The sequence below is a fragment of the Macaca mulatta genome, chromosome 11 (genome assembly GCF_049350105.2).
Source record: "Macaca mulatta isolate MMU2019108-1 chromosome 11, T2T-MMU8v2.0, whole genome shotgun sequence".
Taxonomy (NCBI): domain Eukaryota; kingdom Metazoa; phylum Chordata; class Mammalia; order Primates; family Cercopithecidae; genus Macaca; species Macaca mulatta.
In genome coordinates, this window is record NC_133416.1 from 6,330,898 (window position 1) to 6,344,158 (window position 13,261).

Consider the following 13,261-nt stretch of genomic DNA (forward strand, 5'->3'; position numbering starts at 1 on the left):
CGGCATTTGTCAAGCACCTTGTATGTGTCAAGCTGATGATAGGCATTGATGCTACAAAGGTTGTTGTCACCCGGTCCAGCAAAATCTCTTGCTGTCTGGTAGGGACCAGGCAAATATAAATGGATGAGTTAAAGTACTGTCTAATAGATACCTCATTGGAACGATGAACCAAGGACTCCAGAGAAAGAGCCACACCTGACTGCCTGTCGTCCTCTGACAGAGGGTATCATGTTGTATGCAGTGTGATCATCTACTGAGACCATAGGACCAATTATATGGTTCATTGACCTGCATGGGTACCTGGGACTTCAGCTCACACATTTAGGATAACCAAGCATCCAAAAGGTATGAAAACACAGAACTGACAGCCAATCCATTAAACCACTCAAACATCTATTAACTACCAATTGTGTAAACTTTTCTGAATTTGAGCACTGTAGGGGTATAGAAGGGCACACGAAGATCAACAACGGGAGAGGAAAGAGAAGAGTAAGAGAGTTAGCATCTGTTGACCGTCAGGCATCATGTTAAGTATTTCATATATACTATTTAATTCTGAAAGGGTCTTTTGTGCAAGTTAAGAAGCTGAGGTGACATGAGTTGCTCAAGTTCACACAGACAGCATGGAGTGAGCCATTGCAACGCAAAACCCATGTCCAATTCCTCACTCCTTGCTACTCTAGCAAGAGTTCTGGGGGTAAGTTTTGTAAGGAGAGAAAGAGAAGAGGGAAAATCCCTGACAGCAAGTGAAGCAAAAGCCTGGATATCTGAGTGGGAGGAGACACCCATCGCAGAGCCCACCCATCCTGATTTTCCCAGAGGCGCCGGAGCAGAGCATGCCCCCACTGCACCTAAGCACATGGAAAGGTGTCCATAGACTGCTGCATTTGTATTTTTACTGGGCCAGCATTGAGGAATTTCACAGACACGTATGTTGTGTACATATGTGGGCTATCACTTTTTAGGTGGATATACATGTTAGGATCATCAAAATAAGCATCCCTCTGAAAGAATGATTTGAATTTGCACCTTTTTGTCATCATGAAAATTCTCAGTTAATGGATGTCAGAAAGTCAATCACTATTCTGTGTAAAGCATGATGACATTTTGGATCTTGGCACCAAATCAAGAAACTCATTTTGGAATAGCATATATAGGCCAAAAGACTACAGAAATCTTATGGTTTCCTCTGGCTAATCTTTATCAAGTTCATACAAAGTGCCGAGACACTATGGGAAGAACTTTGTACATGATTTTACTTCAGCTTCACAGCAAACTCTAAAAGTAGGTAACTTGGATCATCCTGATTTTACAGACAAGAAAATCAAAGATCAGAAAGATTAAGTGACTAGATCAAGGCCAGCTGTTTCTATGCACTTTAGCATATTAGCTCATTTAATACTCACAACCCCTTTATGAGGTAGGTACTATTATTGTCAGCATGCTTTGCATTTTACAGACAAGGAAACAGAAACAAAGAGAAGCCCAAGAGCATCCAGCTGGTAAGACCTTGAGCTACTCTTTGTCGCTGTGCTGGATTTGACCTGTAGAGTCCAGCTCTTAACTACCAGCCTCTCTCATCTCTTTGATAAGCTACAATTCTCCCCTCCTTGATGCTACCTTACAGAAAGAGATGACTTCCCTGCAGAATCCAGCTTCATCCTGTGAGTGTAAAAAGACCCTTGAGTATGTCCCCTGGGTAATAAAGCAGCTTGCATCCACAGCTTTTTTTCAGCTGCTGCTAAAATGCTTTTAAAGGAACTACTCAATAAATTGGGCTAATTTCAGGAGTGTTTATTTATCATTCTAATGGGCTGGTGCTCTGGGTATAATTATGTACAAGATAAACTGTCCAGTGGAGAGAAAAGGAAACTCCTTGCACTCAGAGCCGAGACAGGAAGATGAAACTCTGCCCTGAGACTCATGGGGACCCTTTCATTCATGGGTTATGAGAGACTGCAGGCTTTAAGGACCTCTGCCAATTCCATCTGTCTCTACCTCCAACACATCTGACCAGCGCAGTTCCCCGGGACTCACTTTCTCCACATGGAATCCGGAGTTCTTCCAGTGCAGTCTCAGGTTGCATTTGCTTCTGCACAGAAGCATCTCCGTCTTTGCCTCTGTCTGCGTTCCACTGAACCTCTGCTCACTCCTGTAGAACTGCTCACTCTTAAGCCACATCGCTGCATTCTTAGTCTGGCCTCATAGTCTTTTGAATCTAAACACAAGACTTGAAGTTTTTGTCTTTTTCTTTCATTTTAATTTGATATTGCTAACTTTTACCCAGCTTTATAAATCTCCAACTCCTTCTGAATGTTATTTCCATCATTCATTATATGAACAAATATTTCCAAGAAGGGAGTAATCTGCAAGTCTGGAAAGCATGAACGCTTGTCTTCTTTCAAGTCATTGATGAAAAGTGTGGAACATGGATACAGCTCTCTGTAGATTTCCCTTGTGACCTGACTACAGGTTGACTTCAACCCATTGAGACAGTCAAATTCCCTATTGGCCAGTCCAGCTTCTGTGACATGTTTTCAGTGAATGCTGCCTAGACCCTAGAGACCGTTACTTTCCAGTCTAAAAATTCAGAATCACCAATTCAATGATCTGTTCTAAAATATAGACATAAATTAGTAATATTTGTATCTTTTTCTCTTTATAAATAGCCTCAGCACATTTAATATTTTATAGATACTAGATATTCTAATATTCAAATGTTTTATAATATTCTAGAATATTAAATAATATTTAATATTACATTCTAGAATATTCCATATAATCCATAATATCCCAAAGTCATCTTTCTCTCCGGTTTTGAAAACTAAAACATTTGACCGTATCCAATATTTGATCCATTTTTTTCATGATATTTCAAAAGTTATAAACAATTGTCTAAGATCATAAATGATAATTCACTTAGTGGTTTAGTAGAGCCAGAAGGTTTGAATTTAGAAAGTGCATCCTATCCTCTTGACTCTGCCTATTCTCCCATGAAGGCCACAAGTAGAAAATTTGGAATCTATTTATTGCACCATAGACACACCCGTGAAAACCCCCCTCCTTATCTGTTTGTCAAGAGATCAGAAAGTTCTAGTTATTCACTTAAGGTCACAAGGCAAAGAACAGGAAAGATGTCTCCTGAGGTCAGCTGGCAACATTATGTAGTAACGGCATGTCTCCAACACGCTCTTCATCTCAGAACCTGAAGCCGACTGGCAAATTAGAAAGGACTGTAAGATTTGGGAACCTGAAGGAATTTGGAGATTATCTAGTATAGCACCCTCATCTTGCTGATAAAAAAATGAATCTCACACGAGGAAAGTGGCTTAATGAGTATTACCTGCTGTATCCATGATGGAGACAAGTTTAAAACCTCTGTTTTCTGACCCCTAGTCCTGGGCTCTTTCCATTTTACTGGGTTACTTTTCTAAACCCTGAGTGGCATATCAAACGAAACAGTTATCAGTGGTGCAATGGATTGGGGCTAAACAGTAACACAATTTTGAACAATTTTATTCAAGAGCACTATTTAAGTAAGGAGCCAGAAATAGAAGAAAACACAATTCTCATAGATACTGCTTAGAATGGTCCCTATACCCTCCTGCCTGACATTCCCTTCACCCATCCTAGTTCATCAACATAGTGATAACTGCAATTCGTGAAACACTCATTTTACGGCAGGTGCTGTTTCAAAGCACTTTAACATACTAATTCATTCAATATTCACAAAACCTTATGAAACAGGTGCTAGTATTATCATCATCATATTTATTTTATAGATGTGGAAACTGAGTCACAGAAAAATTCAATAATTCCTCTAAATCTGCGTAGCTGCTAAAGGGATTTGAATCCAACAGGTATCACTCCAGAATTTGTGTTCTTCACTGTTAGGCAAAACTCTCTCTCCTGCTCACATACGGCTCTTGGGGCACATCGTCCAGACAGGCATCTCTTAATCAGGATAACCACCTCTTTTCAACAGCCCATGCCTTCGTTTCCTGCCCTAGTCAATCTGATAAACTGATATGTGTCAATGAGCACAAATGAGCTACCCATATGGGTTGATATCTTTTTAACAGGGGACTTCTGGAGACAGTGCCTTTGCATGAACTTCATTCAACAAACATTTTTCAGCTACAGGCTCCATAAAGGATATATTAAAGACATCCTCAAGAAAGTCAACTTTGCCCTTCCCATCACATGATGATGTCATCTGCCTGGTGTGTGGTGAATAATTACACTGTTGCTGAGACACACAATACACCCTGAGATCACCTCTTCCCTCCTAATCCTTCTGCTGAAGCAATTAAATATTAAGACATTGCAGAGCTCACAGTTTTGTGGTGCCTACACTGTAGGTACACTACGAAGGGCCTCACAACGTTTATCCTATTTAATCATCACACCAATTTATTTTACAGATGAGGAAACATCGGCTCAGAGAAGCAATTACCTGCTATTAAAGATCTTGCCCAAGTTCTCCAGCTGGAAACTGGCTTAAAAATGTTGAGATTCTAAACAAGTTTGTTTGGTTCTACAACCCTTGTTTTCCCTTTTTTTTTTTTCCTCTTTCTTTTTTTAAATCATCCTATGTTCTCTCACATCTATTAGCCCATTTCCTTTTTTTTTTTCTCTCTCTCTTTTTTTTTTTTTTTTTTAATCATCCTATGTTCTCTCACATCTATTAGACCGTTTCAGGATAGAGGTCATCCAAGAGGGAGTGTGAGAGGTATTTTGTGGGAGCAGGATGGGGGTACATGCTGAAGTCACCAAGCATTATTGGAAGTCAACTGGAATGAAGGCTAGACTTAGAGATGGGGGACATGTAACATCATGTGATACTTCCCCTGCTTGTGAAGTTAGAGGGTTTGGACAAGATGCTTTCTCAACTGTGATATGGTCCTAAGACAACAACATGTGAGGAGTAGGAGATAACTAGAGTCAGGACAGGCTCTCTTTGTCCCCAGCCTAACTGGACACCAAAAAGATGCAGAAAAAAACATGGGCTATGTAGAACATAAGTTGCTAGAAGTTCAATATTTCCCAAACTTTTATGTCTTTTGCAAACCACATAGTGATTTTCCCAAATATGCATATCTCTGGGAAAATAGGCATCTTTCTGGACTACGCAGAACATAACTTGCTAGAAGTTCAATATTTCCCAAACTTTTATGTCTTTTGCAAACCACGTAGTGATTTTCCCAGATATACATATCGCTGGTTTTACTTAATTAAAGGAACATTTTCTTTTTATTAACAAATTATTGAAGTATAATAGTCATGCAAAGAAGTGCCCCAATCATAATATATAACTTGGTAAAGTTTCAAAAAGTAAACATTCCTATGTAACTATCACGCAGATCAAGAAATGAATACCAATACCCCAGAAGTCCTTATTCTACCTCCCTCTAAACACCTCTTTTCTCTTCTTCAAAGGTAATCACCATCATAACTTCAAAAACCACAGACTAGTTTGGCTTCTTATAGAAATTTATTAAAAATGAAATTGTATATGTGTATATCTTAGTGTGCATATATATACACACACACACATATGTATACATATTTCTGTTTTTAATATGTGTATATATGTGTGTGTATATGTACAGGTATATATGTATGTGTGTGTATATACACACACATATGTACACACACATATACATACATATGTATATATGTATTAGAGATAGGGTCTCACTATATGGTGCAGGCTGGAGTGCAGTGGCTACCGTGATCATAGTGCACCGTAGCCTCAAAGCCCTGGCCTCAAAAGATCGACCTACCTCAGCTTCCTGAGTAGCTAGGACTACAGGCAGGTGCCACCACATCTGGCTTTTTGAAGTTAGACATTATGTAATCTTTTATGCCTGGCTTTTTGTTTCAACACATTGGTAGTCAGATTTATCTAAGTTTGTTGCATGTAGCAGTAATTCATTAACTTTCATTTGCTGTAGAATATTCCATTGTATGAATACACTATAATTTATTTATTCATTCTACAGTTGAGAGTAGTTAGACTGTTTCTAAAATATTGCTACTACAAACAGTTTTTGCATTTTTTTGTGTGGAAGTATAACATATTTCTGTTGAGTATATATTTTGGAAGGGATTGCTGTGTCTAAGATAAGTGTATGTTCAGCTTTAATAAATACTGACAAAATAGTTTTCTAAAATGCAGTGCCAATTTATATTCACACCAGTAGTGCATGACAGTTCCAGTTGCTCCACATCTTTACCAACACTTGCTATTGTCAGTCCTTTTATTTTTAGCCATTCTGATTTGAGTGCAAGAGTATTGCATTGCAGTTTCAATTTGAATTCCCATTTTGACTACTGAGGTAGAGCACCTTTATATTTAGATAATTCTATGTAGTGAAGTGCTGGTTCAAGTATTTTCCCACCTCCCTTTTTTTTTTTTTTTTTTTTGGCTGGGTCATCTTACTTTTTTCTAATTTATTTGTGGTAACTATTTACATGCTCTGGACACAAGCCCTTAGTTTATAACATGTATTGCAAACAGCTTCTCTCACTTTGGGAATTACTCTTTCACTTACTTAAGGGTAGGTACATTTATATAAACATTTTTAAGTTAATACAGTCCAGTTTGTCAATCTTTTTTATGACTAGTGCTTTCCTATTATCTTAAGAAATATTTTCCTATCTCAGGGTCATAAGTAAATTTTCCCAATATGTTATATATGTGCTTTATTATTTTACCTCTTACATTTGGGTTTACCATTCACCTGTAGTTAGTTTCTGTATATAGGGTGAGGTAGGAGCAAGATTCATATTTTTCATGTGGGGTATATACTTTACTGAATCCAATTTAGTTTAAAAATGTATCCTTTCCCCTTTCTCTGCAGAGTCATAAGTGCCCACATACTATGCATTTGCTCTGGATTCCTTACACTGGTCCATTAGTCTATTAGCCAATTCTTGTGTGAATGCCACGGTCTCAACCAGTGTAGCTTCACATTGATTCAGAATATCAGGTAGTCTAAGTCACATAACTTTGCTGTTTCACAAGATCAACTTGGCTTAACTTGGTGGTTTTCAGAATAAATTTAAGAATATAAATTTTAGAATCAGCTTATCAATTTCATACCTCAATGCACACACACATACAAAAATCTTCCTGTGATTTTTGTTTGGCATTATTCTGAATGAATAAATCAGTTTGGGAAGAACTGACGTATTTAAGACATTGAATCTCCCAATTTATGAACATGTTGTATCTCTTATTTATCTTCTTTGATTTCTTTAAATGATACTTTGTACTCTTCCAGATAGAGGTGCTGTACTTCCTTTATTAAAATTATTCTTAGATACAAAATGTTTTTATTCTGTTGAAATGGCATATTTTTATAATTATTTTTCTAATCATTTGCTGCTAATAAATAAAATTGATTTTTGTGTGATTACTTTGTATGCAGTGACCTTACTAAATTTACTCTCTAAATACATTATCAGGAGATTCTTTTGACAGCTTTATATCCATGAATAGTGGCCAGTTTATTTCTTCCTTTTCAACCAATTTATCACATAGGTTGGTGCAAAAGTAATTGCGGTTTTTGCCATTATTTTTAATTACTTTTGCACCAATCTAATATTTCATTTATTTTGCCTTTTCATCCTGACTAGGATCTCTAGGTTAGCAGATGTCCTTGTCTTGTTACTGTTCTCAAGACAAAAGCTCCCAATACTTCATCTTTAAGTACGATGTTTGCTATAGGTTTGTAGGTGTTGTGTGTGCAGAGGTTATGTGTGTGTGTGTGTGTGTGTGTGTATCCACTTTATCAGACTTGGGATATTTTTTTCTGTTTTTAATTTGCGAGTTTGCTAGTTTTATCATAAATGAGAATTGAATTTCATCAAATAATTTTTCTGCATCTATTAAGATGATCATATGCTTGCTTTCTTTTGTGCTCTTCATGTGCTGAATTAAACTGATTTTTTCAACTTTCAATCAATCTTGCATTTCTGGAATAAACACAAATTGAACATTATTTTATTATTTCTTGTATCTTGGATTTTGCCTACTAATAACTAAAAATTTTGCAACTACATTTATAAGAGAGACTGGTATGTAATTTTCTCTCCTTGTAGTATCTTTTACAGGTTTTAGCTTCATAAATAATTTGGAATGTATTCCCTCATTTTATTCCCTAATAGACTGTGTGCAAGGCTGATGTTATTTCTTCATTAAATACTTATAAGAATTCATTGGGGAAGTTATCTAGGCTAGGGAATTTATTTCAAGAGGATTTTAATTACAGACTCAATTTCTTTAAAAGCAATTTATGTCATTTTTAAGAATTAGTGGTTGTTTTCTAGGAATTTGTACACTTTATATACTTTTTTAAATATAATGATATAATTTTGTTCCCAGTATCCTTTTATATATCTATATTTAAAGTCTTTAGAATATGTGATTCCCCTTTTTTATTCCTGCTATGGTTAATTTGTGCCTTCTATATTTTTATTGATTAGCTTTGCCAAGATCAATTACATTTAATATCAATTATATTAGTCATTTATAAAGACATTTGAAAAATGTTAAAATTTGTGAACTCCTCTATGCTAAGTTTGTTTTCTCTTTCTGCTCTTCTGTACAGTGTTTTCTTACTTTTGTTTTCTTTGCATTTAGTAAGTTCTTTATTTGCGAACTTTTTGTGTGTGACGAGGAGAACAGAGTCTGGCTCAATTGCCCAGACTGGAATGCTACGATGTGATCATCGCTCACTGCAACCTTGAACTCCTGAGTCCAAGCAATCCTCCCACTTCGGCCTCCCAAAGTGCTTGGATTACACTGTACCTGGTCCATTTGCTAACTTCTTGAGATGGTATTTAGTTAAATAATTTTTAGCTTTTATTTTTTTCTAATATATACATTCAAGGACATACAGTTTTCTTTAATCATGGCTTTAGTTGTATGTCACAAGTTTTTTATATCATATTTCATTATCGTCTGGTTTGAGGTGTTATTTACCTTGTAATTCTTTAACTTACGCATCATGTAGAAGAGTATTGCTTAATATCCAAACATTTGGGAGTCTGATTTCTTAGCTTAACTCAACTGTAGTCAAATTAAATATTTTGTGTGATTTTAAACTGTAGAAAAGTTTTGATGCCTGCCTTATGAACCAGTGCACGATCTGTTCTATTAATTGTCACTTGTGCACTTGAAAATTATTGTTAGGTTCTATATTAGTCAGCTTGGGCTGCCATAACAAAGTACCATAGACTGGGTGGCTTAAGCACCAGAAGTATATTTTCTCACAGTTCTGGAGACTCAAAGTCTCAGATCAAGGTGCCAGCATGGTCAGGTTTTGGTGAGAGGGTTCTTGTTTGCTCACATAGCTGAGAGAGCGAGCGACAGTGAGAGAGCAAGAGAGACAGAGAGCGACAGTGAGAGAGCGAGCGAGTGAGAGAGAGAGAGAGAGAGAGGAGTGCAAGGTCTCTGTTGTCTCTTCCTACAAGGGCACTAATCCCATTTCAAGGGCCCCCACCCATCAGGTCATCTAAACATAATGTCTCCATCAGTCCACTTTTTGCTGCTAGAACAAAATACCACAGACTTGGTAATTCATGTAGACTAGAAGTTAATTTGGTTTATGATTCTGGAAGCTGGGAAATCTAAGAGCAGGCACCAGTATCTGGTGAGGATCATTTCATGGCAGAAGGACAACACCTAGTAACCAAGCCCAACTTATCTTTTCATCAGAAACCCATTCCTGTGATAACTACTCCCCTCCCAGGATAACAACATTAATCCATCCCTGAGGGAGGAGCTCTCAGGACCTAATCACCTTTTAACGGATCCACCTCCCAATACTATTACAATGGCAATTACATTTCAGCGTGAGTTTTGGTGAGAAAATTCAAACCATAGCACCTAATTAACTCCCAAAGGCCTCATCTCCAAACACCATCACACTGGGTGGGTGTTAGGGGTTCAACATATGAATTTAAGGGCACCTCAGGTTAGTCCGCAGAAGTTGCAGTATTTTAAATACTGGTCATCAATAAGTTCAACTTCATTTATCATGTTGTACAAATATTTTATAATGTTATTAATTTTTTTCTACTTGATCTATTAGTTACAGAGAAGTGTATATTAAAATCCCCAACTGTGATTTAGAATTTGTCTATTCTTGAATGTGTGTCTATTATATCATATATGTAAAATATGTGCACGTTACTAGGTAGATGCATATTTAGATTTTGAGTGTATTGAAACTCATTGTTATTAAATAGTCTTCATTTCTTCATTTCTAGTAATGAGACTTGTCTATTGATTTTAGCTGTTATTAGTATAGTTGTACCACCTTTTTAAATTTATGTTTTAATGGTATGCGTTTAACAAACCTCTTACCTTCAACCTTTCTTTATGTAATTACCATGTAGTGGCTTTTTTAATAATCTGGTTTGTATGCTTTAATTGAGTTATTTGATTACTTTATTTCCTTATATTTATTTATTAATATATAAATAACAAATATATTTGGGTTTAATTCTCTACTACTTTACTATTGGTTTTGTATGTGCTTCATCTGTACCATGTTCCCTTCTCACTCTTTTCTGGCCTTATGTGGAATTAACTAATATTTTCTCATCTCCCACATTAGCATCTTAAAAAACATTCTTTTACCATTCATTTTGTGATTATCATAGAGACTACAACATGCTACTTTGAATTTTTTAAGTCTACTATACATTAGTATTTTTATTACTTCCCAAAGAATGAAAGGTCCTTAGACTTCTTTACCTATTTACAAATTACTGCCTTTTGTGCTATTTCTGTCATTAATTCTATAATATATTTTGTGATTTTGTAAAGTTAATATTCATGTATATTTGCCACATATTTAACCTTTACGTTGCTTTCTGTTCCTTTCTTTCCCATTTCCATACTTTTATATTAAATCATTTTTCTTATGCAGGAATAGCTCTTTGTAATATTTCCTTTAGTGCACATCTTCCAATAAAAGTTACCTCAAATTTTAATGATCTGGAAATAACTTTACTTCAGACATTTTTAAAGGACATTTTACTGGATAAAGAAATTGAAATTGACAGTTATTTTCTTTTGCACTTTGATATTCTCTTGTCTTTTGACTTCCACAATTTCGGTTAAAAAGTCATTAGTCTTGTTGCAATTGAAAGTAATGTGTCTTTTTTACTCTGGCACTTTTTTTGTTTTTGTCTTTATTTTCAGCAGATTTATTGTGATTCAACAGATTTAGTGTGTTTTCTTCCTATTTATCCTGTTTCAGGCATGCTGAGCTTCTTAAATATGTGGGTTAGTATCTTTCATCAATTTTCAAAAATTCTTCACATTATCTCTTCACTGATTGCTACTCATTATTCTCTCCCTTTTTTCCTGGAATGCTAATTATATATGTAATATAACTTTTTAGATATCATATATCTCATTCTTTTATGCATTTTCCATTATTTTTTCACTCCACATTTCTGCCTAGACATTTTCTACTAATCTATCTTCTGGCCTACTAATCTCTTCAGTTGCATTTAATCTGAATTCTTAAGTTTGTTGTAGGTTTTTAGTTCTAACATTTACTTTTGACTCTTTTAAGTACACTGTTAGTCTTTCATGAAATTATTCCTTTTGTTACATATATATTGAACATAGTAATTAGTTATTTAAAAATCTGTGTCTAATAACTTCAATATATGGATATTCTTGGGTTTTATTTCTATTGTCTGATTTTTTTCATTTGTTTCTGAATCATTTGGACATATTTCCTCATAATTTATTATTGAATGATGGAGATACTGTATGGAGCATTGTACAAATAACTTGAAGCATGGTGTACTCTTTCTTCATTTTTCCTTTGCTTCTGTCAGTTAGTCTAAGAAAAAATCATCTTAAACCTATTGATTGAGCTGATTGAAAAATGGTTTTTTTTAATGCAAAAGTGATTCTATTTTTGGTTCTCTGTTACTCCTAAGAAGTTGTAGGGAGACCCCCTGAAACTATTGCTATGGAATAAAAGATGAAATGCTCCTGATTATTGTAAATACGAAGTTGCATGCAGGATTATGTAAAGACAATGCCAGGTTGGACTGCCAGAATGAGCCAACAGTGTGTGATGTGCTTCCCCCTGCAGAGAGCCTGTGAACAGATGTGCAGTCAGGGAGGTTTCACATCACCAAGATTCCTATCCCAGAAAAGTAGATGTTCATAGCTCTGAGAATGGAATGCGACCCTTGTGAAGAGCCTATAAAAGGACGCATGATGGGGGGGTGCTGTCCATATGGATAAGATAGGGCTATAAATGTCCTCATCTTGCCGTGGCTCTTCTAGGCCTCTTTAGGGTTAAGGCATACTCCCTTCTGAGAAATTCTGGTCTAACCGGTTTTCTAACTTCACATCCCATTTCTATGAATTGTTTGTGACCAGCTTTTGCTGCAACTGTTACTGCTGATTAATATCTTGCTAATCATAGGTTATGGAAAGACCGTGTTTCTGTTTTAAGGCTCTGTTAGAAATTCCTGATGCACACACTATGTTGTAAATTCTTACCTCTGTATACTGTACTTCTGCATACAGATGTTATGTTAAAGAATTACTTCATCCCCATGTGACCATCTCACCTCATAATCAAATAACCCTAAATCCCTCACTAACCTACCCCTACCCTCACTAAACTTAATAATAAATGCTGGCATATCCAGTGCATTGTTGGCACCATGGACCAGAAGGCGGTGACCCCCCGGACCCAGCTTTCACTATCTCATGTGTGTCTATTACTTCTCGACCTGCTGATCCACCTGGGAGCAAAGAGAGAGCCCCGTTGCATTGTGGGCTGCTGGCCAGATCCTGCAATAAGAAGTAGCCATTTGATTGTTTGCAACCAAACAATCCAAATCAAAAGCCCTTCTTCCTCAGTGAATCTTGAGATCCAATTTTTTGTGTCTGAAGCCTGGAAAGATAACTAAAAGTTCATCTCCATTTTTTATCCTTTCAGCTTCCACTTAAAAATCAACATATGCCTGAAAAGGAACATGGAGCTGAATATCAGTCTCATTCCTCTGTACTTCCCTTTTCTCTGGGATCTTATTCTCGCTTATTTATGCTGCCACGGATGAATTAGTTCAAAAGTATGTTTTCCTTTTTACTCACCATTTTATTATGGGAACTTTCAGATATAAAAAATAGGTTAAAGTGTGTTACAGTGAACAGCCTTATACCCACAGATCAGATTCTATAATTTAAATTTCATCCTGATTGACT